Raw genomic sequence first — 25769 nt, forward strand, 5'->3', positions numbered from 1 at the left:
ACTCCAAAAATTTGTTAGTAATGTACCCATTTTATTTTTGAGTTTAGTAATTTGAATATTCCCTTTTTTTCTTAGTCAATCTTGGTAAAATTTTGTCAGTTTTGATCTTTTTCATACAACAAACTAGATTTTGTTGATTTTTGATATTGTTTTTCTATTCTCTATTTCACTTGTTTCCACTGCTATCTTTATCATTTTTTAAATTTTGCTAGCTTTTAGTTGTCCCTCTTTAATAGTCCCTCTTTTTCCCTCTGTTTTTAGTTCCTTAGGAGTAAAGTTGTTGATTTGGTATATTATTTTTTATAATCAATTATAGCTATAAATTTTTCCCTTATGGTACTGTTTTTGATATATCTCTTAACTTTTGGTATTTCATGTTTTTAATTTGTCTCTACATATTTTCTATTTTCTCTTGTGATTTCTTCTTTGATCCATCCTTGAGTGTTTCATACCTATATTTTCAGACATAAAATGTGTAACCTACAAAATTTTCTTGATTTGTTTTATTTGTTGTAAGTTTTTATTTCAGAATTAAATGTGTGTATCAACATTTGTTATGTTCTCATAAACTTTGTAGTACATGGAGATTCCTGGTCCACATATGTAAGTCTCTACATGAATATTATTTTGAAGCATTTAACCTTCTGTTTTAATATTTCAAAGGTCTAAATGAAACTGAGATTTTGGTTTCTGAGATGAAATCATGGTAGGTGACTGAGAAATGCTTAAAAATTAGCCAAAACTTAAAATTAAGTTAAAGTTTACCTTCAAGATTCAACCTGAATAAGTCACCTTGTATTGCTGGTAATAAAGAATAAGAATTTAAAGGTATAAAGGGAAACTTCAGAGAATGTTTTTCTTTCTCCAGTTGACATATAAATTAAAAGATGTAAAAAATTTTTATGGCCTCATGCATTTTTTACTTTAGAATTCCAACTTTTTCTGGTTAAAATTTTTCCAAAAAGATTCCTGTGTATTTGAAAGAAAAATAATTTTGTAGTTGAAATTCTTATGCAGTTAAATAAGGCCATGAAAGTTTCTTGTACTTGTGGGAATCCATGAGAAAATCTGACATTATGTTCTATTCTCTTGGAAGGTAGGAATATCTTTTGACTTCTGTTTTGCTGACAAGAAATTTCCTGAGCAAGAGTACCTGGGACAATGACATCACACACGGAAAACGTTGGACCCCATCTGTTTTCAATCTGCTTTTTTCCCAAAATTAGGAGAGTTCAGTTTTCCCTTTGATACTCTCTGTTACTACCAATCCCAATGCCAGGGCTGTCCTGCTTCTACAAGTGACAATGACAAATATAGGCCTGAAGAAAGATGAGTTGATGGCATTCCCAGCTTATTACCTCTCCTTGGGGGCCTTTTCTCACATACATGGATTCAACTCATAGACTCAGCTGGGTGAGGATCTATTATTCAGCTACATTAGAAGTGACTGCTTAAGACTCAGGTGTGTGGTGAAATGAGGCAGAATTTTCTCAATGGAGTGTTAGGAGAATTTTCTCCTCATAATTACCATCTTACTGTCACTAAATCATAGCTAAATTGAGGAAATTTTTCAAGAAGAAATAGAAATGTAATCTTATGAGGACATAAATTTAGAGATTTGTGGAGAGCTCTTCATAATTTCATGGTGTTCTCTTTGAGCTGAGATTATAGTTGACTTTTCATTATATTAGCTGTTCTAGACTTCATGCATTTATGTAAAGTTTTCTTTGTTGTACTTTAAGTTCTGTGATACATGGGCAGAACATGAAGTTTTGTTACATAGTTATACACGTGCCATGGTGGTTTGCTGCACCCATCAACCCGTCATCTACATAGGTATTTCTCCTAATGCTATTCCTCCCCTTTCCTCCCACCCCATGACAGGCTCCAGTGTGTGATGTTCCCCTCCCTGTGTCCATGTGTCCTCATTGTTCAACTCCCACTTATGAGTGGGAACATGCAGTGTTTGGTTTTCTTTTCTTTCTTTTTCTTTCTCTCTCTCTTTTTTTTTTTTTGAGACAAAGTTTCACTCTTGTTGCCCAGGTTGGAGTGTAATGGCATGATCTCGGCTCAACACAACCTCTGCCTCCTGGGTTCAAACGATTCTCCTGCCTCAGCCTCCCAAGTAGCTATGATTACAGGTATGTGCCAACATGCCTGGATAATTGTTTGTATTTTTAGGAGAGATGGGGTTTCTCCGTGTTGGTCAGGCTGATCTCAAACTCCCCACCTCAGCCTCCCAAAGTTCTGAGACTACAGGCATGAGTCACTGCTCCTGGCCTGGTTTTCTTTTCTTGTGTTAGCTTGCTGAGAATGATGGTTTCAAGCTTCATCCATGTCCCTGGAAAGGACATAAATGCATATTATTCCATGGTGTATATGTGCACATTTTCTTTATCCAGTTTATCATTAATGGGCATTTGGGTTGGTTCCAAGTCTTTGCTATTGTGAACAGTGCTGAAATAAACATGCAGTGCTGAAATAAACATACAGTGCATGTGTCTTTATAGTATAATAATTTGTAATGCTTTGGGTATATACCCTATAATGGGATTGCTGGGTCAAATGGTATTTCTGGTTCTATATTTTTGAGGAATTTTCACACTGTCTTCCAAAATGACTGAACTAATTTACACCAACAGTGTAAAAGCATTCCTATTTCTCCACTGCCTCATCAGCATTTGCTGTTTCCTGACTTTTTAATAATCGCCATTCTAACTGGCATGTGATGGTATCTCATTGTGGTTTTGATTTGCATTCATCTAATGACCAGTGATGATGAGATTCTTTTCATGTTTGTTGGCCGCATAAATGTCTTCTTTTGAGAAGTGTCTGCTCCTTTCCTTTGCCCACTTTTTGATGGGGCTGTTTTTTTCTTGTAAATTTGTTTAGGTTCTGTGTAGATTCTGGATATTAGCCCTTTGTCAGACAGATAGATTGCAAAAATTTTCTCCCAATCTGTAGGTTGTCTGTTCACTCTGATGATAGTTTATTTTGCTGTGCAAAATCTCTTTAGTTTAATTAGATCCCATTTGTCAATTTGGGCTTCTGTTGCCATTGCTTTTGGTGTTTTAGTCACAAAGTCTTTGCCCATGCCTATGTCCTGAATGGTATTGCCTAGGTTTTCTTCAACGGTTTTTATGGTTTTAGGTCTTATGTTTAATTCTTTATTCCATCTTGAGTTATTTTTTGTATAAGATATAAGGAAGATGTCCAGTTTCAGTTTCTGCATATAGCTAGCCAGTTTTCCCAACATGATTTATTAAATAAGGAATCCTTTCCCCATTGCTTGTGTTTGTCAGGTTTGTCAAAGATCAGATGGTTGTATGTGTATGGTCTTATTTCAGAGTTCTCTATTCTGTTTCATTGGTTGTTTTTGTACCAGTACCATGCTGTTTTGGTTACTGTAGCATTATAGTGTAGTTTGAAGTTGGGTAGTGTGATGCCTTCAGCTTTGTTCTTTTTGGTTAGAATCGCCTTGACTATTTCGGCTCCTTTTTGGTTCATGAGAATTTTAAAAATATTTTCTTCTAATTCTGTGAAGAATGTCATTGGCAGTTTAATGGGAATAGCATTGAATTCTTTTATAAATTACTCTGGGAAGTATGGACATTTTCAGGAATGAATTCTTTCCTATCCATGAGCATGGAATGCTTCTCCATTTGTTTGTATCCTTTTTGATTTCTCTGAGCAGTGGTTTGTAGTCCTCCTTGAAGAGGTTCTTCACTTCTCTTGTTAACTGTATTCCTATGTATTTTATTCTTTTTGTAGCAATTGTGAATGAAGTTCTTTCACGATTTGGCTCTCTACTTGCCTGTTGTTTGTGTATAGGAATACTACCATTTTTTTTTTGCACAATGTTTTTGTATCCTGAGATTCTGTTGATGTGGTTTATCAGCTTAAGAAGCTCTTGGGCTGAGATGGTGGAGTTTTCTAGATACGGGATCATGTCATCTGCAAACAAAGATAATTTGACTTCATCTCTTCCTATTTAAATACTTTTATTTCTTTCTCCTGCCTGATTGCCCTGGTTAGAAATTCCAGTACTACATTGAATAGGAGTGGTGAGAGAGGCCATTCTTTTCTTTTGCCAGTTTTCAAAGGGAATGCTTCCAGCTTTTGCTCACTCAGTATGATATTGGCTGTGGTTTTGTCACATATGGCTCTTATTATTTTGAGGTGTGATCTTTCAATACGTAGTTTATTGAGAGTTTTTAACATGAAGGGATGTTGAATTTTATTGAAGGCCTTTTCTGCATCTATTGAGATAATCGTGTTGTTTTTGTGTTTAGTTCTGTTTATATGATGAATTACATTTACAGATTTGCCTGTGTTGAACCAACCTTGTATCCCAGGGATGAAGCCATCTTGATTGTGGTGGGTCAAGGTACCCTTATCAGTCTAAAGTTCAGTCTTTTTACATAATCTCATAATTATTGAAGGTTTTGTTGTTCTTTCTTTTTTATTCTTCTTTCTCTATTCTTGTCTTTCTGTCTTATATCAGGCAGATAGTTTTGAAGCTCTGAGATTCTTTCCTACACTTGGCCTATTCTGTGAGTGATAGTTGTGGTTGTGTTGTGAAGTTCTCATGTTGTGTTTTTCAGCTCCATCATGTCAGTTATGTTTCTCTCTAAACTGAATATTCTGGTTATCAGCTACTGTGTTCTTTTATGACTTTTAGCTTCTTTCACTAAGTTAGAACGTGCTCCTTCAGCTCAGAGAAGTTTGTTATTACCCACCTCCTAAAGCCTACTTTTGTCAATTCAGCCATCTCAGCCTCGGGCCAGTTCTGTGCCCTTGCTTGGGAGGTGTTGTTGTCATTTAGAGGAGAAGAGGCATTCTGCCTTTTTGAGTTTTCAGCGTTTTTGTGTTGATGCTTTCTCATCTTTGTGGGCTTATCTACCTTTGATCTTTGACGTTGCTGACTTTTGAAAGGAGTTTTTCATGGGGTCATTTTGTTGATGTTGTTGTTGTTGCTTTCTGTTTGTTTTTAACAGTCAGACCACTCTTCCCTAGGGCTAGGGCTGATGTGGTTTTTGGGGGTCTACTCTGGACCCTAGTCACATCAGTTTCTCCTGCACCTGGAGGTATCACCAGTGAAGGCTGCAAAACAGCAAATATGGCAACCTGATCCTTCCTCTGGGAGCACTAGTCCACGGGGTTGCTTGATGCCAGCTGGAATGCTTCTGTAGGAAGTGTCTGGAGACCCCTGTTGGAAGGTCTCACCCAGTCAGGAGGAACAGGATCAGGGACTGCTTAAAGAAGCAGTCTGGCTGGACTTTGGCAGAGCAGGTGTGTTGTTCTGACCCTCAGGAGTCTCCAGAGCCAGCAGGATGGAAAGGTTCAGTTGGCTGAACTGGGGAGACAGCAGCTACCCCTCTCCCTGGGGACTTAATCCCAGGGAGAAATCAGAGTTCTGTCCATAGAACTCTGGCTGGAGTTGCTAAAATTCTGATGGGGAGGCCCTGTCCAGTGAGGAGGGATGGATTTCGGTCTCAAAGAAGCAGCCTGGTCATGATCAGTCACAACAGCTGTACTATGTTATAGGGGAATCCTCCTGATCCCTGGTGCTAGCAGGCTAGAGTGGCAAACTCAAACCACAGTTAGAGCGGCTGCCCCTCCCACTGGGAACTCGGTCCACCTCCGGCTTTCTCCAGTCTGCTGCCACTGGCCAACTGAAATTCCAAGCCAATGGGTCTTGTGAGGTGCTGTGGGATTGGGGCCTCAGAATGATGTCACTTGGCTTCCTGGATTCAGCCCCCTTCCTAGGGGAATGCACAGATGTATCTCCTGCTTTGCTGGAATTCTAGGGGCAGAGTATGCAAAATTCCTGGTTTTCCATGCATGCCCCAGTAAGCCAGCAAGCACTCCACTGAGACTCCACACAGCTCTGTGCTTCAAACCTGAGGCCGTGGTGGCTGAGCTCATGAAGGGACCTCCTGATTTGCAGGTTGCAAAGATCCATCGGAGAAGCATGGTTTCCCAGGCAGAGTCACACAATCACTCATGGCCTCCCTTGCCTGTGAGTGGGGGCTCGGCTAGCTCCGTGCCACACCTGGGTGGGTCATTGACCCACTTGCTTTTCCTGACTCTCTGTGGGTCAAGCTGTCTGCCTAGTCAGTCCCAATGCAAGAACCTGAATACGTCAATTGAAGGTGTAGAATTCACTCGCAGTTTTCATTGCTCTCTGTGAGAGCCATGGGCCACAGCTGCTTCTAATCAGCCAGTTTGGCCCGATCTAAAGTATAATTTCTTAATACGGGAGATGTTTTAAATACATAAAAATAATGATATTTATCACAAATATATTTTGTCTCAATGTGATATACAAATTTCTAATAAATCAATTCTTTTTTGGTTACTACAAAACTATCTGGAAATGTAACATCTGCCATTTATAACATTTTTATAGAGTTAATAGAAATTTACTTGAAGGGAGGCTGGCAATATTCATCATGGCTTCAAGCACTGCCAGTGAAGTTGTGGAGTTTGAAGTGGTACTCACTTCTTGTTACTGGGATTATAAATTAGTACAAACTATATCGATTGTCATTAAACAATACATACCAAAATTATAAATGGAAATACTCTCTGTTTCAGCAACTTCATTTCCAGAAATTTACCCTACACACATACTCATGATGCCTGGAATTATGTATGAATGGGAGAAAGTATTATACCACCTTTTCAATTAACAAAAGTCTAGAAGTCATCTTAATGTTTATCAATCACATTAATGATTATCACCATACTGTTTATTGAAATTATGGTTATTCATATGATAGAATACTATGCAGCTATTTAAAAAAATAAATTTTAAAAAGATGCTCAAAAATGATGTTCAAGATAAGTTACAAAGTAAAAAACCTGGGTGCAGAGCCAATTGTCTGATATGCCTCCATTCCTATAAAATCAGAGTGTATATAAATGCATAGAGTATCTCTATTAACTGGTAACAGTTACAAAATTCAAAGTTAATGCAAGCAAGGCCTTTCTTTTTTAATGCTAAAACTCCAAGGAACTGCACAAAATTTGAGGATTTCCAACACTTGCCAATCTGCCTTTGAACCTACATGTTTTAGGAAATGAAGCTCTTGAAAAATCAAGCATTAATATTCCTAGCTACAGTTTTTTGGGACATAATTAGAATGATCCATTCCTTGAAAGTCTGTAAAATTTGCTCATACAACCATCTGGGCCTAGTCCTTCCTTCGTGAGAGATTTTGTTTTACTAGATGTTTTATGTTCTTCATGTTATAGTACTTCTTAGGTTTTCTATTTCTTCTTGATTCTTGAGTCAATTTTGGTTCCACTTAGTACCCCACAGGGTGCTTGGGCTCAGAACACATCAGTCAAAGAAAGAGAGAAGAAAGAAGGCAGGAAGGAGGGAGGAAGAAAGAAAGGAAGGGGACAAAGAAGGAAAGAAAGAAGGAAGGAAAGAATGAGAGAAAGAAGGATGGAGGGAGAGAAAGATGGAGAGAGAGAGAAAGAGAGAAGGAAATGAGAGAGAGAAAGAAGGAAGGAAGGAGGAAGAGAAAGAGGGAAAGAGAAAGAAGGAAAGAAACAAGGAAGCAGGGAGGGAGAGAAAGAAGAAGGTAGAGGAAGGAAGACAGGAAGGAAAGAGGGAGGGAAGGAAGGGAGAGAGAGAGGGAGGGAGGGAAAGAAAGACAGAAAGGTGAAAGTTGGGGACGGGAAGAGAAGAGGAGCCAGCCACAGGCTACAGGCTGTTTGTTCACTCTTTTAGTTGACCCAGGCAGTTCTGCCTTTTAAATATTCCACCTTCTGCCATGAGTTACACTGTTCAATATTCATTCCTCAGAGCATTCAATGGTCTATGTGTGCCCTGCCATGATGGAGCATGGCTTCAGCTCCCAAACACAACTCTCAGCCAAAATATTCATGACTGGTCCCTCCCATATACTCATCAATCCCCCATGTATGGTCTGCATGTGTCCCCCGGAGCTCAAGTGTTGGAAACTTAATCCTCTATGTGACAGTGTTGAGAAGTGGGGCCTAATAAAAGTGATTGGGTTATGAGATTCTGCCCCCATGCATGGATTAATGTCACTGTCTCAGGAAAAGGTTAGTTATCTTGGGGGTGGGTTAGTTACCTTGGGAGTGGGCTTGTACTAAAAGCAATTTCAGTCCCTTTTGCTCTCTTTCTTTCTCAAAGTCTTGCTCTGCTGCCTTAGCCAGGAGATAACACAGCAAGAACGCCCTCATCAGATGCAGACCCCTCATCCTTGGACTTCCTAGCCTCAAGAACTCTAAGAAATAAATTTCTTTTCTTTATAGATTCCCTAGTCTATGGTATTCTGTTATAGCAGCACAAAATGGGTTAAGATGTCTGATTACATGGAGAGTGCTGAACTACAGGGTTGAGTTCATTGACTTAGGAATTGGAGTCTTATACAACAGCCCTACGGGAGTTGGCCTCCATATTCCCTAACTTCCCGGAATCTCAAATGGTGATCTCAGACCAAAATATAGCCCAGATATTTTGCATTTGGCAATATTGCCCACTTTTCCACAACTTTATCATGGCAGCTTTAATGTGTTCATTTCTTTCATCCCTGCAAGGATATGAGTTCAAGATCCTGCAATGTTACAATCCAAGGATAGAAGAGCCTAGACAAGAGTCTCATCATCTGGGTGATCAGTGCAGAAATATGTCACAAAGCCTCCGTAGGCAAAGCCTAGACAAGAGTTACATCACCTTGGTGATCAGTGCAGAGATATGTCACAAAGCCCCCGTTGGCAGAGCCTAGACAAGAGTTACATCACCTGGGTGACAGGCAAACAACAATGGCAACTTATTTTCATCCCCACTTCAGTCTTTGAGGTTAGACAGACCTGGATTCAAATCCAAGTTCCACCCCTCGCTGTGTGAGCTTGCTTATGCTGCTAACCTCTCTGAGACTTGACTCTTCATTTGTGAAATGAGGATAAAGCCCCTTCTCTCAGGGGCTGTGCCAAGGATGAAATGACTCACGCATTGGTCAGGAGAGGTGAAACAGTGTGACAAAAAAGCCCCCAAACCTCAGTGGCTTCAACAGCAAAGTTGACTTCTTTTATTTTTTTTCAGGGGGTGGGGTGCGGTGGATGGAGTCTCACTCTGCCGCCCAGGTTGGAGTGCAGTAGTGCAATCTCAGCTCACTGCTACCTCAACTTCCTGAGTTCAAGAGTTTCTCCTGCCTCAGCCTCCTGAGTAGCTGGGACTACAGGGACCTGCCACCATGCCCAGCTAATTTTTTGTACTTTTAGGAGAGACGGGATTTCACCGTGTTAGTCAGGATGGTCTTGATTACCTGACCTCATGATCTGTCCACCTCAGCCTCTCAAAGTGCTGGGATTACAGGCGTGAGCCGCCACACCCGGCCTTGACTTCTTAATTGATTTCACATCCATCACGGGTCAACAAGGGGGCTCTGGTGGTCGTAGTCATTCAGAGACCCAAACAGATAGACCCTTATCCCAGAAGATGCTCCCACAGTTCCAGAAACAGAGCAAAGAAAACACAATCAGCCATGAGCCACTTCTTAAATCCCCTGCCTGGAAGGGATACACATTTCTTCTGTCACAACTGTTGCCCAAAATGCCTCAGGCGGCCGGGCAAGGGGCTCACATCTGTAATCTCAGCATTTTGGGAGGCAGAGGCGGGCAGATCACCTGAGGCCAGGAGTTCAAGACCAGTCTTACCAACATGGAGAAACCCTCTCTCTACTAATAATACTAAAATTTGCCGGTCGTGGTTGCGGGTGCCTGTTAGCCCCAGCTACTCTGGAAGCTGAGGCAGAAGAATCACTTGGACCCGGGAGGCGGAGATTGCAATGAGCCAAGACCAGGCCACTGCACCATAGCCTGAGTGACAGAGTGAGACTTCATCTCAAAAAAAAAGTCTGAGGCTATGTCTGAACTAGGAGGGTAGAAAGAATAGTCATTTTGGTTGCCACAAACCATCAAAACAAAGATGCAGGTCGTTGATGTAAAATTACAGTTAGTTCCTTCCCACTCCTTTTCAGCTTTGCTTCGTTGCTATGAGCCAGCGTCTCCAGTGTCAGTTTTCAATCTGTTACCTCCCAGCTCCTAGTGCACCTTTCAATACGTGCACTGTGATAAACTGGGAAACACTGTTCAATATACCCCTGGAAGTGAATATTCTCCAGGCATCTAGGTAGAGGATGGAGAGACTGCAGGGGGCAGGAGCTCTCTGGCTGGGCCTTGATCATGTTCAAGCCCCAACCACGACCTAGACTTGGTCCCTCAGCCACCTTGTAGCCTTGGCTTGCAACATCTCGACATGGAAACCAAAACGCAGCAGGGCTCATGTGATCTGAAAGTTCCTGAAAAGTTTCCCAGACCCCCTCTTTTACCCCTTGTGCAATCTGCACACAGTGACTTGTATTCTAGAGGGTCCGCACAGAGCTGCCATTCCTTCTGCCTGACCCTGCGGGACTCACGCATTCTGGAGGCTTCCTGCCCTACAAAGGCAGCCAGACTCCTGCCATGCATCCCTGCACCAGCAGCTCATGGCCAGCTCCCTCACCTGCACTCCAGCGGCTCACAGCCTGCTCCCTCCCCTGCACACCAGCGGCTCACAGCCAGATTCCTCCACCGCATTCCAGCGGCTCATGGCTGACTCCCTCACCTGCACCAGCAGCTCACAGCAGGCTCCCTCCCCTGCACTCCAGCGGCTCATGGCCGGCTCCCTCACCTGCACTCCAGTGGGTGGCCTAGTGCTTGTGCAACACTGCTGACGAGCTCCAGCCTGCCCAAATCCACAAACGTCTCATATGTGGTGGCTGAATCATATTTTATGACATGTGAACACCTTTCAAATCTGTGCTTCCTTGGGTACCACCCTCTGCATTAGGGCACCAGGCAGAGTTGCTTTATGTCTTACAGTGACTCTTTTATCATAGCTGCAATCCTTTATACTACACTTCCCTGTTAGACCCACTATGTGGTTTCTATCTCTTGATGGGACCCAGGCTGCTACACAACTTAACCCATGCACATTGCACTTCATTAGTTCCTCACCATTGGCCCAAGATCATGCTCCACCACCCCTCTCTGCCCCCTGGCTTTCTTTCCTTAAGTGAAACCCCTAAATGTCTTCTTTGTGCCCAAAGCTTACCTGCTCTTCCTTCCCTATATTCTTGGCCAGACACTAAAATCTGATGCTCTGGCAAATGCAGAAATGGGGAGAAGGCAGGGGAATCATTTATCCTCCCTTAGATAAGCACTGAGGGTTATGTCATTCCATTGTGTGAGGAATAAATAAATGAGGCATAGAGAGCTGCCATGATTTGCCTGGACCAATGAAGTTGTCATGGCAGAAGTGGAACAAAGGTTTAGGTGTCCCGAATGTCAGTCCAGCTCCTATGCCTTCAGAATGTGCCAAGGAGGGAGACACCAGGGGACCCCACTCATGCCGAGCACTCTGGGGTACCCAGGTGCTGAGAGTGGGGACGTGACAGCCTGAGTTGTCTCAGTCCCGTCCTCCTATACAAAATAAGGATGGAAACCCTCACATAATAGAAGCAAAGAGTGGGAACGAAGCCAGGAACTATTAAGAGGCTGATTCCTTGAAGGCCTGGGCAGAATGACAGGGAGATTGGAGCAGAACAGAGGCCCTAGATGGGGACAAGGGGAAGGAAGTGGCCTCAGTGGCCAGATGGCATCTGCCCACTGCACAGAGGCTGGAGACTTGAGTTCAGTCTAGTCCTTGTCAACTACAATCATTCTGCCCTATGGCTCAATGAGTCCTGGAGAAAATGTGTTTTCTGCGGTCTGCAGAGGTGAGAATAAAACAATTCAGGCTTAAGAAGTTGAAAGCCTAGGAAATCACAGCACGTGGAGATGGGATTCATACTTAAACTTCCTGCCCTTGACTTCTGGTTTGGCCACGTGACTTACTTTGGCCAATGGATGTGGTAAAGTGGTAGTCTTCCCATTCTGAGCCTGGGTGGTAAGATGAGACCATTCCCTTTCCCTTTGTCCTTTGCACTCCTGCCATTGCCATGAGAAGAAGGCACCCTGGCAGGCCCCAAACCCAGGAGGATCAGAGACACTTGGAGCAGATCCAGCTCAGCCACCACTGTTCGAGATGAAACCTCCCAAGCAACGCATGCTCATGAGTGAGAAATGGTGGCATATGGTCATAGGCCTCTGAGGTGTGGGGTTACTTGTTACAAAGCGAGAGTTAACTAATAGAGATTTCAACCTCACATCCCTACGAATCAAAGAACAAAGGAAATAAAACAAAATGTGAAAAGTAGATTTCCAATTTTTAGAAGAAAACAGGACAGATTTTATGACACTAAGCAGAGAAAAACTTTTTTTAATATGACACAAAACACAGACACCATAAAAGAAATTACTGATAAATTCAATCGTATTAAATGTAGAAGTTTTGATCTGACAAAAGAAGCAATGAATAAAGTTAAAAGACAAAGACAGTGCATGATATGGTTTGGCTGTGTGTCCCCATCCAATTCTCATCTTGAATTGTCCTCCCATAATTCTCCTGTGTCGTGGGAGGGACCTGGTGGGAGATAATTGGAATCATGGGGAGGTTCCCCCATACTGTTCTCTTGGTAGTGAATAAGTCTCACGAGATCTGACGGTTTTATCAGGGGGTTCCACTTTTTCATCGTCCTCATTTTTCTCTGGCCACTGCCATGTAAGAAGGGCCTTTCACCTCCTATCATGATTCTGAGGCCTCTTCAGTCATGTGGAACTGTAAGCCCAGTTAAACCTCTTTTTCTTCCCAGTCTGGGGTATGTCTTTATCGGCAGTGTGAAAATGGACGAATATAGTGCACCAATAGAGAAAACATATTTCTAAGGTATTTGGCCAAAAAAGCATTGATATCCAGATCATTAAAATCAAAATTGGCCACACGTGGTGGCTCACGCCTGTAATCCCAGCACTTTGGGAAGCTGAGGCGGGTGGATCACCTGAGGTAGGGAGTTTGAGACCAGTCTGACCAACATGGAGAAACCCCGTCTCTACTAAAAATACAAAATTAGCCGGGCGTGGTGGCACTTACCTGTAATCCCAGCTACTCAGGAGGGTGAGGCAGGAGAATTGCTTGAACCCGGGAGGCAGAAGTTGCGGTGAGCCACGATCATGCCATTGCACTCCCACCTAGGCATCAAGTGCAAAACTCCATCTAAAAAAAAAAAAAAAAAAAAAAAAAAACTTACAAATCAGCAAGGAGAAACCAAAGATCAAACAAACATATGGGCCAGGAGCAATTCACAGAGGAGGAGACCCGAAGGGCTGGGAAACACAAGGCACGCATTCAGCTGCACAGCAAAATCCAGGAACAATATCAGAAAGTGTGATAACAAATATGGATGAAGATGAGTGAAGACAGATGTGCGCACTGCTGGTGACGGGCATAGTGAGGTCTCCAGCCTCATTTCGAGCCAGATGAGGTCTTCATCTGGCTGTGCTTCCTAGGAAGGAGGGGCTGACAACAGACCTGTCCCAAGACCCCAAGCCTCACCAGGCTATGTGCAGGCCTTGGACCAGAACATCAGCATCACCTTGGGGTGGGGGTTGCAGGGGGGGTCGTGCATCCTCTGCTCACCATAAATGCAGAATTCTAGATTCATCTGGAAGATATTGTTGAAGGGAAAAGCAACTTTCAGGAGAGTATGTACGGACTGATAGTTGTATAAAATTGCAAAAACACACCAAAGAGCACTATCCATTCTTCATGGACAGGCACACTAGGTATTAAACATGGATGGGAAGACACACATTGACTTCAGAATAGCGGGGAGGGAGGCGGTAACTGGACTCGAAAAGGGACATATAACTCGAGCATCAGCGTGAACATTATGGCTGAATCCGTAGTTTTCTTCCCTTAAACTCTGGAGCAAATGCATCCAAAAGCTACCATGTTTGAATTTTAACTGGGAGGTACATGAAAGTTTGATGTCATTATCCTCTACATAGTACTGTGTGTTTGTAATATTGAGCCATATTTTTTAAACAATTGACACAGCATGAAAGGAAGCTTGCCTACATAGTAACAATGGTTATCTTTAGGTAGCAGAATTCAAGACTGCTTATTTTTCTTTTTTTCCTACTTGTATATTATCTCTATTTCCCTGTGTGAGGATTTAAGACTGTTGTGATGAAAAGGCTAGTATCCTAACTCCATGCATCATAAGCACACACCGTGCCCTGGCTGGCAGGACGGGGAGGAGGGAGCATGTCTGTTCACCTGGCCAGCCCTGGGAGACTCTGCAGAGAAAGACACAGACACTTTCTCTCTGCAGCCAAAGAGTTAAGAAGGCTTGATGTGAAATGAATTATTCCAAGGGAGCTAAATCCCAGCCTTATCTAATTCTGTATCCTGAGGCTGATTAATTTCAACTCTAAAATAAAATAAACATCATCTTTAAATAGGGATTAAATACTCAGCTGGGTCCTTATTTGAACAAACTGAAATATATTTTATGGTATGGATTCAGGGGGCCTGTGGTGGGGCGAGGGGTATCTGTGGGGATGCTCTCTGAGCTAAGGTGAGAAAATCGCCAGTGCTCCTGGATTCCGGAGTGCATTCACCTTTAGCTTCTTGTCTGGATGCCTGCAGAAAACCAAAGAGCCACCCTGTGGCAGGATCTTCACACAGGAAGTGGGCTTGTGCCTTGTGTCCCTGAGGGAGAAGGGATTAGTGGAGGGAGTAGGTGAAGATTTTGGAGGAAGCCCCTGATGTTCTTCGAAAACAGTAGGAAAGAGATTCCCTTGCCTGGGCATTGTTCCCAAATAGGAGACAAGAGCATCAACTAAAAACAGAGACTCCCAGCTCCCTCCATGGTCCCTGAGTTCAGAAGGGAACCCATGGAGGTGGGGCAACTAAAAAATTGAGTGTGCTATCTGACATGTGCCTGGAGGGACCCACGAACCTGAATCAGGCATGAGAGTGGGCAGCTGGTGGATTCTTCCAGGCTGGCAGCACAAAGCCAGGCCGAAGTTCCAAGAACAAGCCATGTCCGCAGAGGCCTCTACTGCATCCCTGCCTCATGGGCACAATGTCACAGGACAGAATTACATCATGTGGGAGACCATGGGCAGTGTGGGTGTCATAATGGAGCTGGACCCAGAAGGTCCCAGACCCAGGTACATCTATGTCTTTGCTATAGTCAATGTTTTTGTGCCCCTAAAATCCGTGTGTTGAAACCTAACCCCTGATAGGTTAGGTTTGAATTAGGAGGCAAAGACTTTAGGAAGTGATTTAATCATGAAAGCAAAGACCCCATGAATGGGATAAGTGGCCTTGTAAAAGGGAACCAAGGGAGCTTGTTCTCTCCTTCCACCATGTGAGGACACAGCTAGGAGGTGCCCTCCATAAGGAACAGGCCCTCAACAGACACCCAATCTGCCACTACCTTGACCTTCCACTTGCCAGCATCCAGACCTATGAGACATACATTTCTGCTGCTTATAAGCCCCCTAGGCTAAGGTATTTTGTTACGGTAGCCCAAATGGAATAAGAGAGCCTCTGACCATCTTGAGCAACTCACTTATCTGCTGAACTCTCCACAGATTTAGCTGTGATGAAATCCCTTCAATAGATGTATATTGAATACTTACTTTGTATAAGGACACACTGTGTTATTAGATAGGGTGTAAAACAATCCACAGTTCCCCAGGGGTAGGTACTGACATAACTGAAGAGCAAACCCAAGTTGCTGTGGCCAATGGGGGAAGGGGTGGGTGTCAGAGAAGAAGAGAACATGCTAGAGTCCCTGTCTGCAGCAATATTGGAACGTCTAATGGATGGTTCCCAAAGTGGTGACTTCTCATCTTCTTACAAAAACTCATAGTTGTCCCTGTGTAAAGTCTTCCCAGAAATACAGAACAGCTGAGAATATGCAGATCAGAAAAGAGAAGAGGACAGAGAGAGCACATTCTTGGCATCAGCAACCACGGACTTCTTGCAGGAAGGAAAGCATTTCTCCTGGATCCCTGGGTAGCAGATAAACGTACAGAAATACATTTGTTGGCTATTTGGTTCATGGACATTGAACATTTGCAGACTGGGAGGCTGAGAATCTTCTCCAACTAGATGGTGTGGGGCGTGGAAGTACAGGAAGGGATCAAAATAGGAGGAAAACAGAGCAATGAGAAGGGAGCTCTCAGCATGACCAATACAGAGACCTGTGTCTCTCCTACCAACATTACGAGCTAATGTATAATGATTGCAGGTCTGCAAAAGGCAGGGTTTCCATATCACATGTGGCAAGTTCTGAAGACTACACTGTGTGACAGGTATTGTTGTCAGAGGTAGAGAGTTGCTAAATAACCACACGCAACTGGTGGAATGCCGGAGAGTTTGTTTTAATTGGTCATCTTCCTGTTTGCTTTCTATTTGTCCCATATGTAGTTTGTTGTCCTTTTCCTCTTTCTCTGACTTCTTTTGAATTTGTTGAGTATTTTTATTTCATTTAATCTTCTTTGTTGGCCTTTTACATATAACTATTTTTGCTTGGTTTGGTTTTGAGTATTAATCATTACTCTATGGTTTATGGTATATCATATGGTTTGGATCTGTGTCCCTACCCAAATCTCATGTGGAAATCTAATCCCCAATGCCAAACGTGGGGACTGCAGGGATGTGATTGCATCATGGAGCCAGTTTCTCATGGTTTAACACCATCCCCGCTTGGTACCACATAGCAAGTGAGTTCTCACAAGATCTGGTTGTTTAATAGTGTGTGGCAACTCCTCCTCTCTCTCTTCCTCCTGCTCCAGTCACATAAGATGCGCCCGCTTCCCCTTTGCCTTCTGTCATGATTGTAAGCTCTCTGAGGCCTCCCCAGAAGCCAAGCAGATGACAGAATCACGTTTCCTGTACAGCCTGCAGAACTGTGAGCCAATTAAACCTCTTTTCACCATAAATTCCCCAGTCTCAGACTTTTTTTTTTTTTTGAGACGTAGTCTCACTCTGTCGCCCAGACTGCAGTGCAGTGGTGCGATCTTGGCTCACTGCAACCTCTGCCTCCCTGGTTCAAGTGATTCTGCTGCCTCAGCCTCCCAAGTGGCTTAGCTGGAACTACAGGCATATGCCACCAAGCCCACCTAATATTTTTTGTATTTTTAGTAGAGACAGGGTTTCACCATGTTGGCCAGGATGGTCTCAATCTCTTGAACTCATAATACACCTGCCTCAGCCTCCCAAAGTGCTGGGATTACAGGCGTAAACCACCATGCCCAGCCCCAGTCTCAGACATTTCTTTTTTTTTTTAGTTTATCATTTTTTAAAATTATTATTATACTTTAAGTTTTAGGGTACATGTGCACAATGGGCAAGTTTGTTACATATGAATACATGTGTCATGTTGGTGTGCTGCACCCATTAACTCGTCATTTAGCATTAGGTATGTTTCCTAATGCCATTACTCCCCCCTTCCCCCAACCCACAACAGTCCCCGGTGTGTGATGTCCCCCTTCCTGTGTCCATGTGTTCTCATTGTTCAATTCCTACCTATGACTGAGAACGTGGAGTTTCGTTTTTTATCCTTGTGATAGTTTGCTCAGAATGATGGTTTCCAGCTTTATCCATGTCTCTACAAAAGACATGAACTCAACATTTTTATGGCTGCATAGTATTCCATGGTGTATATGTGCCACATTTTCTTAATCCAGTCTATCATTGTTGGACATTTGGGTTGGTTCCAAGTCTTTGCTATTGTGAATAATGCCACAATAAACATACGTGTGCATGTGTCTTTATAGCAGCATGATTTATAGTCCTTTGGGTATATACCCAGTAATGGGATGGCTGGGTCAAATGGAATTTCTAGTTCTAGATCCCTGAGGAATCGCCACACTGACTTCCACAAGGGTTGAACTAGTTTACAGTCCCACCAACAGTGTAAAAGTGTTCCTATTTCTCCACATCCTCTCCAGCGCCTGTTGTTTCCTGACTTTTTAATGATCTCCATTCTAACTGGTGTGAGATGGTATCTCATTGTGGTTTTGATTTGCATTTCTCTGATGGCCAGTGATGATATTGTGGTTTTGATTCGCATTTCTCTGATGGCCAGTGATGATGAGCATTTCTCCATGTGTTTTTTTGCTGCATAAATATCTTATTTTGAGAAGTGTCAGATATTTCTTTATAACAGTTCAAGAACAGACTAATACAGTATATGTTTTTAACTTAGTATTGGCTGCCATCTACATTATACCACTTCACATAGTGGATAAGAACCTTAAAACAGTGCCCATTCATTTCCCTCCTTTTGGGTTTTGTGTTATTGTTTTCATGCATTTTACTTCTATATGTGCTGTAAACTCACATTAATTTGTTATCATTTTTTGCCTTAGACAGTCAATTATCTTTTTAAAAAGCTTTTTATTTTTTATTTTATTTATTTATTTTTTTGAACAGGCAACCTACAAAATGGGAGAAAATTTTTGCAACCTACTCATCTGACAAAGGGCTAATATCCAGAAGATACAATGAACTCCAACAAATTTACAAGAAAAAAACAAACAACCCCATCAAAAAGTGGGCAAAGGACATGAACAGACACTTCTCAAAAGAAGACATTTATGCAGCCAACAAACACATGAAAAAATGCTCACCATCACTGGCCATCAGAGAAATGCAAATCAAAACCACAATGAGATACCATCTCACACCAGTTAGAATGGCAATCATTAAAAAGTCAGGAAACAACAGGTGCTGGAGAGGATGTGGAGAAATAGGAACACTTTTACACTGTTGGTGGGACTGTAAACTAGTTCAACTCTTGTGGAAGTCAGTGTGGCGATTCCTCAAGGACCTAGAACTAGAAATTCCATTTGACCCAGCCATCCCATTACTGGGTATATACCCAAAGGACTATAAATCATGCTCCCATAAAGACACATGCACACGTATGTTTATTGCAGCATTATTCACAATAGCAAAGACTTGGAACCAACCCAAATGTCCAACAATGATAGTCTGGATTAAGAAAATGTGGCACATATACACCATGGAATACTATGCAGCCATAAAAAATGATGAGTTCATGTCCTTTGTAGGGACATGGATGAAATTGGAAATCATCATTCTCAGTAAACTATCGCAAGAACAAGAAAGCAAACACCGCATATTCTCACTCATAGATGGGAATTGAACAATGAGAACACATGGTCACTGGAAGGGGAACATCACACTTCGGGGACTGTTGTGGGGTGGGGGGAGGGGGGAGGGATAGCATTGGGAGATATACCTAATGCTAGATGACAAGTTGGTGGGTGCAGTGCACCAGCATGGCACATGTATAAATATGTAACTTACCTGCACATTGCGCACATGTACCATAGAGCCTAAAGTATAATAATAATAATAATAATAATAATAATAATAAAAAGAAAAAAATGCTTTTTAATGTTGTATTTTTGCTCAAACATTTGCCATCTCAGGTGCTCTACATTCTTTGGTGTACATCTAGACTTCTATCTGGTTTCACTTTCCCTCTGCCTGAAGGATTTCCTTTAATATTCCTTGCAGTGAGGACTTGCTGGTAATGTATTCTTCAAGCTTTTCAATGTCTGAAAGTCTTTACTGCACTATCATCTTTGAAAGATATTTTTGCTGGGTGTAGAATTCTATACTGACAATCGTTTTATCCTTAAGTATTTTATAGAAGTCACTCTACAATCCTTTGGTTTGCATTGTTTCTGTTTTTTTTTTTTTTTTTTTTTTTTTTTTTTGAGACAGGGTCTCACTCTGTCACCCAGGCTGCAGCGCAGTGGCATGATTTCAGCTCACTGAAACTTTTACTTCCTGGTTTCAAGCAATCCTCTCGCCCCGGCCTCCCAAGTAGCTGGAACTACAGGCATGCGCCACCACAGCCAGCTAATTCTTGCATTTTATGTAGAGGCCACGTTTTGCCATATTGCCCAGGCTGGTCTAGAACTCCTGGGCTCAAGTGATCATCCTGCCTTGGCCTCCCAAAGTGCTGGGATAACAGGCATGCGCCAACACATCTGGCATTGCATTGTTTCTAACCAGAATCTGCCATCTTTTTTTTTTTTTTTTTGAGACAGAATCTCGCTCTGTTGCCCAGGCTGGAGTGCAATGGCACCATCTCAGCTCACTGCAACCTCTGCCTCACAGGGTCAAGTGATTCTCGCTGCCTCAGCCTCCTGAGTAGCTGGGGTTACAGATGCATGTCACCATGCCCTGCTAATTTTTGTGTGTTTAGTAGAGACGGGGTTTTCCCATGTTGCCCAGGCTGGTCTTGAACTCCTGGGCTAAAGTGATCATCCTGCCTCAGCCTCCCAAAGTGCTGGGATTACAGGTGTGAGCCACCACGCTCAGCCCATTTTCATCCTTTTTCCTCTCTGTATAATGTCCTTTTCCCTTTGGTAACTTTTCAGATTTTCTCTTTGTCACTGGTTTGGGGCAATTTGATTATGATGTGCTTCAGTGTGTCATCCTCATGTCTCTTGTGTTAAGGGTCCATTCATTGGTTCTTAGATCTCTGGGATTACAGTTTTTCTCAAATTTAAAATTTTTCAGCCACAGTTTTTTCAAATATTTTTTCTCCTACTCCGCCCCACCTTCTTCAGGAACTACAATTACACATATATTAGTCCTGTTGGTGCTGATTTTCTGTTCAATTTTTTCCATTATTTTCTCCATGTTCCATTTTTGATAGTTTCTACTGCTATATCTTCCAGTTGACTAATCCTTTTTTGTATAACATCTATTCTATTTTAAATGCCATTTAGTATATTTTTCATATCAGACATTGTATTTTTCATCTCTAGAAGTTCAAGCTGGGTCTTCCATGTCTCTACTTCCATGTTGTAGCTTCCCTTTACTTTCTTATTGTGGAATGTTATCATTACAATAACTGTTTTAATATCGTTGCCTACTAATTCCATCTTATTTGCAATTTCTGCATCTATTGATCAAGTTTTCTTCTCATTATTGAGACATTTCCTTTTTCTTCACATGCCTGGTAATTTTCACCTGGATGGCAGACAACATGAAATATATCTTATTGTGTGTTGGATATTGTTGGGTTCCTATAAATATTATTGAGCTATGTTCTAAGATGCAGTTAAATTATCTGGAAAGATTTTGGTTCTTTGAGGGTTTTCTTTTAGGTCTTGTTATTTAGGACCTTAGCAGCCTCGGCCTAGATCTAATCTTTCACACTGCTGAGGCAATTCTTTTCTGAGTGTTCCATCCAATCGTCCGGGAAGTATAAGATTTGCCCACTGTTGCTGGTGGGAACACCAAATATGCCTGGTTCCGTGGGAGGTTCAAGCATTGTTCTTTCTGTTTCCTTCAGGTATTTTTTCCCCCAGACTTGTAGTTTACACACATACATGTGCTGATCAGTATCTAACTGAAGACTCTGGAGTGTTTTCATTTTGTGACTTTGTCCTTTTCATGCCCTGAATACTCTGCCCTGCAGAGTTTATCTGAGCTTCTTTGGTCTCCCTGGACTCCGAGGTTATCTCCTCAACTCAGGACCATCACCAGGCTCAGCCTGGGTTCTCCCTCCCTGAGCTGTGGCCAAGAAATGGTCTCCACTCCCTGATTCCCTTCTGTTCACCGCACCTGGGCAGTCCAGAGTCACGAGAAACCCTAGGCCATGTGGCAGAATGCCCACTATCCCCACTTCACCACACTGTACTCTCTCCATCCAATGCTAGCTGCAGCCATGCTGTCTCACAGTCCAGAATGCTAGCCAGAGACCAGGCTTTCTGCAGTGCCTTGGCTGGGGCCCACAGATAAGGATGGCCAAGCAGTGCTCCCAGAAACCAACAGATGCCATCAATCGGTTTTACATCCGCCAGGCACTGAGAATCTCTGGACACCAGAAGTGTCCTCTGTTGCCAGAGCTGAACTCTCAGGTGAAGACTCCAGAAGGCCCTGAAATGTGGGCAGGCTCCCATCATTGTCTATCTGTGGCCACAAGGACAAAGACTCTTTCCAGGGCTGGTGAGATGTCCAGCACACATGGGACCCTGGAAAGCCCCTTTTCAACTTTAGGCCTTAGCTGGGCTCTCCATTTACCTCATGCCAGGCAGTGCACATTATGGGGGACACCACTGAGTGCTGGGATGAGAATGGCAGTTAGCATGTGAGCTAGGATTGAGAGCCCACTGCTGTCTTCCCCCACCAGGCAGTGGGCCTGTTACCATCTCTGGCTTCTGTCCCCTTACCAGCCTCCTCTGCTACAATTGCATTTCTGCCAGGCAGTGGATCAGGGAAGCACTGGCAGTTGAGGACCATGTGGAGAACCTCTACTGGCCAAGCATTCCCAACCTGACATCAGAACAGGAGTACAGCAGTGCTGAGGTGAACTTGACAGGGAACTTTGAGACCATGAAGGCAGCCAACACTTCCAACTTACCACAACCTGCCTCTCCCATAGATTTATTGTAGACCAACTCAACCATCTCCATGTCAACAAGAAATGGTCCTCACTCTAAGCCATCACCCTTGGATTTAGATCATGGGGCTGTCCTCTCTTTAGTATGGAAATGAAAAGCTTCAATTTCCACAAAAATGTAAGGTTTTGGGCTACAGCCTTATTAAAACAAAGAAATATGAGCATAGTGGTCTACAGATGGAATATCTGGGGCTCTACACAAACTGCTACTTCAAAGTATGATCACTGTCTTTTTGTCTGTTTCTTTAGCGTGGTAGGAAAATATCAGAAATTTCCTTGGTCATAGGGAATATAAACCATAGTTTGAACAAAAGCAGCAATAAAGCTACAAACTATTTTTTGGTGAATTTGCTTAAGTATAAGATAGCTGATTGGGGCTTTATCATGTAATGCTAGTTTGCTTAGTTTTCATTAAGTTTGTTAAACTTGAATTGTGAATAAATATATGGCTGATTAATATTGTAATTAAACTGCACATTGACATAAACTATACATTAAAAGTTGCTGCACATTGTCATCCAAAATAATACTTAGTTAAAACCAAAAATACTATAAACCAATGTCAATGAACCTACCCTAAAATAAAAATACAATTAACATGGAATTGCAAAACTAGAATGGGAGAAATATTTACCCATAAAATCTTGTTTGGAACATTGATGTAACACTAGAAAATATTTTTTCTAAATAACTACAATGTTCAACTGTGACTGTGCATCTGTGAAGACCAGGCATTTTGAATCATTGCCCTGTAGTGTGTGGCAGTACAATTTTACAGAAATACACTACAATAATTAATGAAATTCTCTAATGGGAAGATTTTAATGAATAAGTATTTACACTATAAATATTTATAATATTGGTGCTATTATTTCACAAAATAAAAAAGCTGTATTACAGCCTTTAAAAGCAAATAATAGCCTTACATTTCTAAATAAAGAAAAAATATAAATTTTATGAAATATCGTTAAAAGTAATTGATAAAATAAAAATTGGGGCACAAATTACGTTATAGTTTGGATAGAGGTTGAAAAAAGTGAATGAAAGTTTTAAGGAGCCCTTTTTGCCTGCACTAAACTTAATCTTATAGGAGAACATTATAATATATATAGGGTTCCTACTGGCTATCTAATTTACTTTTCACACAATGTATAAGTCCTAGCCTATTGGTCTTAATATTTGAACCTAAAATAACACAAAAACATACAAGAGAACAAAATTAGGAAGAAATGTATGGAGACAGTGACATTATCAAGGTGGTGGAATAGGAGGTCCCTACTTTTGTATTCTCCTGCAGCAATAAAAACTAGTCAGCCATCCATCAACCAAAGTAACTTTATGAGAGATGCAGGCACAGTGGCTCATGACAGTAATCTCCTCCATTCAGGAGCCTGAGGTGGGAGGACTGCCAGGCCAGGAGTTCAAGAACAGCCTGGGCAATATAGTGAGCTTTGGGATAAAGGGCATTATGAAACCTTGCTAAAACCCAAGATCGAAAAGTGTCATTTTGAGAAGGCAGGCCCTTTGGTTAATAAGGTGTCATATTATCCAAAGCAATCTGTAAGTTAACTCAAATCCTTATCAAAATCCCTGTCCCACTTTTTATAGTAATAGAAAATGTAAGCCTACAGTGTAGGCTGAATGGCCAAGCCAATCATGAGGAATAAGAAAAAAGCTGGGGACGTCATACTCGTGACTCACACAAAACAGTTCAAAAATCACTGTTTGTAGATAAACTGGGGAAACCGTTCTAGGTACTCAGTGGGAGCCATACTCACCCACACATCTGCTATTAGTCCCAGCATATAGCAGAACCTGCCCTAGTGCCTGCTCCACAGAACAAAGCCCTGAAGACAATCCAGCCTGCCCAAAAACATGACAGAACTCACAACCACACGTGCTCCTGGCAACAAACCCACTAAAAGTAAAACTCACTTCAGATTCGGCAGCCACCTTGTGACGCAGCTACAAGACTTTTTACTGCAAACCCAGTAAAGATCTCATCAGCCTTGAGACCCAACAGATGAAGATCTTTACCTACTAAAAGCAGTTTATAAAAATGAAAAGAGGTGGCTGGGCACTGTGGTCGAAACCTGTAATCCCAGCATTTTGGGAGGCCGAGCTCAGGCGTTCAAGACCAGCCTGGACAAGATGGCGAAACACTGTCCCTACTAAAAATACAAAAATTAGCCAGGCATGGTAGTTGGCGCCTGTAATCCCAGCTACTCGGGATGCTGAGGCAGAGAATTGCTTGAACCCAGGAGGTGAAGATTGCAGTGAGCCAAGATCGTGCCACAGCACTCCAGCCTGGGTGACAAAGCGAGACTCCATCTGAAAAACAAAATAACAACAACAAAAAAATGAAAAGAGGTGTTTGCTAATTCAAATGTACAAGCACCAATGCAAGTCTATATTATGACCATTCTAACGGTTCTATTTTAACATAGAACTGGAAGTCCAACATAGACTAATTAAGTCCTACGTCAAAAAATTAAGCAAGAAAACCTAAAAGATCCAAATTGAAAAGAAGAAATAACGTCACTGTTTGTAGATGACATAATATTATATATAAAAAACATAAATAATACATTTAAATAGTGCATTTAGCGCATCTGTATATAAATAGTGCATCTAATAAATGCACTCAGTAAAGAAGCAGAGTATACAATTAACATACAAATATCAGTTTTGTTTCTATATGCTAGCAACAAACCAATAAAAAAGAAAAAAAATCTCATTTACAATAGCAACAAAATAATAGATTTCTCAGCAGTAAATTTAACCAGTGTGGTGAAAGATCTTTACAATAAAAAATAAAATATATTGATGAAAAAAATTAAAAAAACACAAATAAATGTAAATATATTGCATGTTTATGGATTAGAAGAATATTGTCTAAGAGCCATATTATCAAAAGCAATCTGTAGATTAATTCAACTTCCTGTCAAAATTCCTGTGCCACTTTTTACAGTAATAGAAAATAAATTCTGCAATGTATATAAAACTATAAGAAATATTGAAAGGCCAAAGCAATCATGAGGAATAAAACGAAAACTGGGGACATTATACTTTATTATTTAAAACTACATTTCAAGACTACAGTAAACATAATAGAATGGTATGTTTATAGGAACCCACACAAAAACCAATGGAACAGAATACAGAGCCCAGAAGTAAAACTATGCATCTAAAGTTAATCTTTGACAAGGGCCCTATGAATAAGCAATATAAAAAGTGTAGCCTTTTCAATACTTAGTGCTGGGAAAACTGGATACTCACAAGCACAATGATAAAACTTGATCATATTTCTTACGCCAGACACAAAAATTGACT

This window comes from Pongo abelii, chromosome 14, assembly GCF_028885655.2.
Source record: "Pongo abelii isolate AG06213 chromosome 14, NHGRI_mPonAbe1-v2.0_pri, whole genome shotgun sequence".
Classification (NCBI taxonomy): domain Eukaryota; kingdom Metazoa; phylum Chordata; class Mammalia; order Primates; family Hominidae; genus Pongo; species Pongo abelii.